Below are 6,610 nucleotides of genomic sequence, written 5' to 3'. Positions count from 1 at the left end.
TATATATATATATATATATATTTTATCGATGGGAATTTGTTGATTCCATAAATAATTGAGATGTTTTAATCCGTCAAATAACTCAGTTTATATATTTCTTATCAACCGAACCAACACATGTTGATAGTATTGTTTATAAGTTATATAAATTAACATATAGACAATATTATCAATGTGAGTTGATTCAGTTAGTAAGAAGTTGACTCATACTCTACAATAATATAATATGAGTTCAAATATTCAATTCTCGTTGATAGTGTGAAAACTTTGTTATAAATTTTTTATTAAGTATATAAGTTATTATTCTTTAAACTTTGAGATTGATTCAGATTTTAATGAACTCTGAGACCAAATTCATATAAACTTTTATTTGTAAAAAATATATATAGATAAAACCACATCAAATATCCTTTAATTTAATTTAAAGTTTTAAATCTCTGTTTTTATTCATGTCAAATTAATTGTGCTTTCTATACTATCGAACTAACTTTTATTTTTATTTCATTTTTGTTAAAAATTTGTTACCAAAAGCCCTACTTAATTAAATATGCAATTATTCAAAAAAGTAAATTACATCTTCAAGTGAACAAAATAATATCTAAATTACATTAGAATGACAGTTAAATTAGTGTTTAACTGTGGTAATGAGTAGTGAAATATTATTTATCATACTGCCTCCGATTACTATTATAATAAAACATCAAATATTAATTATTATTATAAACAAAATTTAACTACTTTTGACCAATTTTATTATAATATACTCTTCGTTAAAAAAAACATTTAACGTAAATATTTAAATAATAAATTTAAATTTTATTTTACATAAAATCTAAAAATTAATTCAGCTTAACTAATTTTTCTACCGACCGGTCTGCATTAAACTTTCTTAACAGAAAGAGCCGATATCATATACTCATAGTTTTACCTATTTAAAATCATAAACCAGACACATAGGTAAATAGTATATAGTATGGCGTCAGTTGCTGATGCTGCTTCGAAAATGAAGAATGAATTGAGGAGTCATGAAGTCGCCATAGCCGAACTCAACGCCCTTCCTTCTTCCAGAGTCAGTCTTCTCATTTTCACTTTCACGCTATTCTCTCAATTCAATATATATACATACACAGGATTAGGTTTTTTTTTTTTTTTTTTTTTTTTTTACCAAATTATTTTTTTTATTTGAAACTTTCTTTACCATTCGAACTCAACGCCCTTCCTTCTTCCAGAGTCAGTCTTCTCATTTTCACTTTCACGCTATTCTCCCAATTCAATATATATACATAGGGTTAGGTTTTTTTTTATTCATAAGCTTTCTTGTCTTACCAATTTATTACTTGGATTTTAAACTCTAGGTTTTTAATGCTTAATTTTCCTTTCCTCTGTTCAGTTCAAACTTCAATCACTTTTTTGCTTTGGTTCAATCACAATTATTTTCGATATGCAGAAATAACTACTTTATTGGCTTAGTTTTTCTATTTCTTAGAAAGAAAACAAAAGTTATTTCTTTTGTTGTCAATCCGGCTTGAGTTGTAATTAATAAATAATAGCTAGTTCCTCTTAATGCTTGAGTTTGAGGAGGAGATTTTGAATTTTGAAAATCATTTGTATATTCAAAGAGAGAGCACTTTTTCTGTCAATAGATGATATGATTCTGAGTTATTATATTTACACTAGAATATCGTTCTTTGTTTAGCCTGGCATTAGTACAATGTAGAGTACAAATGCATAGCTATATACCAAAACAATGGATGTAGAGCAGATGCTACCATGGACCAACTTCTTATGTGTTCCACCATAAAAAGTCATTCGATCGATGATCGATGACACTCTTCGGAAGTAGTACAAGTCAAAAGTTCTCTAAGTTGTTATGGCTGAGACAATGATTCAATTGATGCCAGTCAAATAAAAATAAGGGAAGATGAATTTGTCCCTCAAAACTCAATTTGTTGAAACAACATCAATCAGATCACCGTTGTAGCAGTAAAGACAGGGAGAACTATTAACTTATACTTCTGAGGGTGTTGTCATAGTAGTGACTTTTAAGTACTAGTCCATGGTAGACCACCTATCAAAGTGGTCCACCATAGAATTTGTCTTAATATAGATAGTAGTTTATGGTTCTTCACTTGTGTGAAAAAGTTCTTATCAACTTATATATGTTTATCCATGTTTGAATAAATGGTGCGTGTCGGAGATGTGATAAATGGTTTTCCTCTGGGATCAAATTTGGTTTTGGTATATTTCATTATTTTATATCAAAGTTTACTTTATTTTCAAACCCTAGTTTGATTAGATGTGATACGGTGTAATTTTTGAGTTTAGGTTGAAAAGTTTACAATTATTTTACATCCAGAGGGGTTCTTCTAGAGTAAAAACATCCAAACATAATTCACCTCAAACTCAATTTTAATTGAATCAACCTCATTCAAAATTGCTTTGGGCAAACTTTGACCCAACTATGAAAAAGTTAAATGAGAGTTTCTGAAAAAATGAGCTACAAAAGCTAATATACTAGAAGCTATTTTCAAAAAAAGCTCAAAGTTATACCTTGGTTCTTTAATATATTCTTAACCACATGTGTTTGCGGAGTGGCTCTTGGATTGATTTATTTGAACTAATCTTCTGACATAAACACTTGATAAATTATTTGAGAGAGCTTATGACATGTCCTTAAACTATATTCAGCTTAATTCAATAAGCTCTCCAGGATTGCTTATAAAAACAACTTATCACTTATTATATGCAAACAATTTGATTTGATTTTATCATTTATTATAGAAATATCTTATACATAAGTGCTTATGTTTTAAGCTTTTAATTAAGTTATCTATCCAAATGGGACCTGAGTAAATGATAAAACTAGTAGCAGGACCTTCCTGATCATTGTTCATGTGTACATGTTTACACTTCCCATTATTTTGTTATGCTATTATTCTTTCTCCTTGCTTATTACAACAACTTATCACTTATTATATGCAAAAAAAGAAGGGATTCCCTTAGTTTTACCGTGTTATTACTCCAATTCTTTCTTGACAAAGGAAGAGGAATCTCTGTAATAATTGTGTATAGGATTGACAAGAATCATAAAAAACTTAATTTTCTTGCTGTAGACTGTCTATCAGAGAAATGGAAACTTGTTTTTTCGCACATCTATCCAAACGGCAACAAGCATGGAGCAGAGTAAGATTTCTTCACCTTTTACATTCTTTTCATTTTCCCGTTTAGAAGAAAAGAAACATGTCCTTTAAGGTGCCAAACAGTTCTGCTAACATTTTCTCCCTAAAATTTGGGCTGGGCAGAACAACTTGATTCAGCCAAAGCCAAGCTAAAGAATCTGAATTCTTCGTCGTAGTCATATGCTAGAACTTTGGTGGTTCAGTAGAAATGCTGCATTTTCCTGTGAGATGAGGGCGATAAGAACATGTTATATGTTATCACTTGGAGACTTCATTTTCTAAAGAGCTGTTACGTCCTAGATACTCTAAATTACATAAAATGCATTCACTCCAATGATACTGTTCTCGGTTGCAAAATAAACGTCTCATGAATACATCAAAATACTTAACCAACCTTTATGAATTTTGTTCTTCATGATGGTTTATTTTAATTTGTAGTTTGTTTTTTGATTGCTTGCTTGACATTTTATCATTGTTGTGTAATTTATGAAACATATGTAGCTTTGTCCATTTCAATAGAAAATTGTTCACCCCGCCCCAATACATACATACAATAATTATATAAATGTCATTTTATATTTTATTAAATAGTTTAGTATATAATTTGAAAAACGTGACGACCCTAGTACATTGAGAAAAGGAGGTCCAAGGTTTAAAATTTTAACATTTTTAGCACCGAAAATGTCTAGAATATTTTATTCTTAATCATCACTCATTTTAAATTAATTAACGGTTAAAGATTCCTTTATGAGTAGAGATTCTCTCTTAAAAGAAATGGTTATCTTTTTTTGTTTTGTTTTTAAACTAGATAATAAATACAACTGTAATTAATTTATACAATTCTTGAATTGGAATCTGATAGCAAACTTTCAACTCAACATCTCTGGTATTTCTAATGTCCAATAAATGTTACAAATTTTAAGAATGTTTGCCTTTACATAACTTATATATCTATAAATTATAGTAATAGGCATCTCTGTTATTTCAAAAGTGGATCCTACTTGCGTATTGAAAGAAATTTCTCGTACCTCTATGATCAATCTTTTTATAAAGCATGTCAACCAAATTACTTTTTTCATCCAAACATAAGGATATTTTGAATCTTTTTAGTTATTTTCACTGAAACACTCAAATGTATTGTAGGCTTGACTTTTAATACAATTGATAAAACTGTATTCAGAAAGTTGGCTTTTGTACTCCTCAATTAATCCTGTACCCCCTCATTTAATTTTTAAATGTCCAAACTATCCTGATAAAACTGTAAAAGTTTAAAAGAATTTTTTTTACCGGAAATTTCATAATGAATGAAATTTCCGGTAGTTATAAATGAATACCGAATATTATTTATAAATTAATTAATAAAATAAATTATATTAATAATAATAATAACAATAAAGTAAAGTAAATTATATTATTAAAACTTTATATATTTTTTTAAATATTTTTATTATTATTTTTTAATTATATTAACAATACTTTTATTAATTTTTTTATTAGATCGGAATAAAAATAGGAGAGAGTTGTTAAGAAAATAAGTTGTTATTTTATAAAATATTCGCAATAAAAATAGGAGTGAGTTGTTAAGAAAATATGTTGTTATTTTATAGGCAAAATATTAGGGACACGTTTTGTTTGTGGCACATTTAGTCAACTATTTGATTTTAGGATGAATGTTTGTGGCAAAATATTAGGGACACGTTTGTTTGTGGCAAAATTTTAGGATGTATTTTAATAATATAATTTACTTTACTTTATTATTATTATTACTTTTATTATTATTATTATTATTAATATAATTTATTTTATTAATTAATTTATAAATAATATTCGGTATTCATTTATAACTACTTCCGATATTCATTTATAAACGAGGGGATACAAAATTAATTGAGGGGTACAAAAGCCAACTTTTCTGTATTGATTCATCTATTAAAACTTCACATTTCATAATGTATGTAAATTGCATGGGCTTTAATTCTATTGTCCCTTCTTGATTCACTTTTAATAACATATTTTGAAATGAAAACAAAACACTAGGCTTTGGTGATAATGTGTATTCATCCAGACACATAACATATTTCTCATATGTTTGTTCATAGTTCCTTCTACTAGACCTAACCATCATTCGTAGGTTTATATACACTGAGTTGTTGTTAAGCCCTCCAAAAAAATGGTAATTTTCGGAAATGAAGTTTCTAGTAGTTAAAAAATTAAATAAAAATACTAGCGTGATTTTAGTAGTATTTTTTGTATTTATGAATAAAATTGATGGGATTGATGGGTTAGATGAACAATCAATCTTATATAAATTTTAGTTGATAGAATATAATAACTAAAAAAAGTAGGTGCAATGCTAACCCTTCTCTAATTATTTTTTTTTTACTGAATGCCCTCTAAAATAATAATACTAGTAGACTAAAAGTATTTTCATCAATCAAGCAACAACCATGTTGAATATTTAATTTAGCCATGCTAAAGTCCTTATACCAATAATTGAGATCACGTGTCAGCAAATATTGCCGTGTATGTAGTGGTCTGTTATTTAATTAACTAGACTGTAACCCGTGCGTCCGCACGGAAATAACGATTTTAATAAATAAATAGTTATATTATATATATATATATATATATATATCAAATTTTATAAATTTTATTGACATTAAAAAAAATAAGTTGACTTAAAAAAAATAATTTACAATAAAAAAATTAAAAAAATCTAATTTTAACTTAACTTAAAAACTACTTTTTTATAGACTCAATGTTATTAATAAAAAGTATGACTCTAACACCATTCTTTAATCTTACTCAGATGCCTTATTTTTGAATTCTACACATAATCTTTTTTCTTTCCAAAAAACTTATTATAAAGCAATACTTTTAATTTTAAACAAATAAAAATAATAATTATTAAAAAAATTAAATTAAATAATTAGATTAAATGAAATAAATTTTTTAAAATAATGGACACGGACATATATAAAATATGTAAATTAGTAAATGTAAAGATGAGTAAGTAACTTAATAATGAATTTTTATTTTTATTATTCAAAATATGTTATTTATATGAAATACATGACATTTAAGAATTAATATAAATTTTGCTGTATCAAGTGGCAAAATATATTTCATTTTAGTACTACTCACAAAATACTAAAGAAAAATAATTTTCCTATTACAAACAAAAAATTACAATACACATAAAAATTATCAGTATCTTTTATCTTTGAATTTGTATATTAGTCTTCATTAATCTTTCAGGAATCCTTTGAATATAAAATGTATAGTATAGTAGTTTTTAAATTTGATAAAATAGTGTTTGAAGTTTGAAAAATCACTACTTTCAATGAATCGATGAAATGAATTGTTTTTTTAATTTATACATAAATTTTATATTTTCTTAAATAAATTATTATTTTTCTCTTCAATATTCT

At 26.3% G+C, this 6,610-nt stretch overlaps 1 long non-coding RNA gene across 1 annotated transcript; it reads left to right on the top strand.

The window, feature by feature from the left end:
* Positions 1–1,199: 1,199 nt before the first annotated feature.
* Positions 1,200–3,720, top strand: LOC101489548 (uncharacterized). The gene is made up of 3 exons (XR_001143578.3): positions 1,200–1,230; positions 3,114–3,183; positions 3,303–3,720. It is a non-coding gene; the product is annotated as an uncharacterized lncRNA (long non-coding RNA).
* Positions 3,721–6,610: the final 2,890 nt, after the last annotated feature.

The sequence above is a fragment of the Cicer arietinum genome, chromosome 1, assembly GCF_000331145.2.
Source record: "Cicer arietinum cultivar CDC Frontier isolate Library 1 chromosome 1, Cicar.CDCFrontier_v2.0, whole genome shotgun sequence".
Lineage (NCBI taxonomy): Eukaryota > Viridiplantae > Streptophyta > Magnoliopsida > Fabales > Fabaceae > Cicer > Cicer arietinum.
The sequence above is the reverse complement of the archived record's forward strand: the minus strand, read 5'-3'. Positions and strand labels throughout refer to the sequence as shown.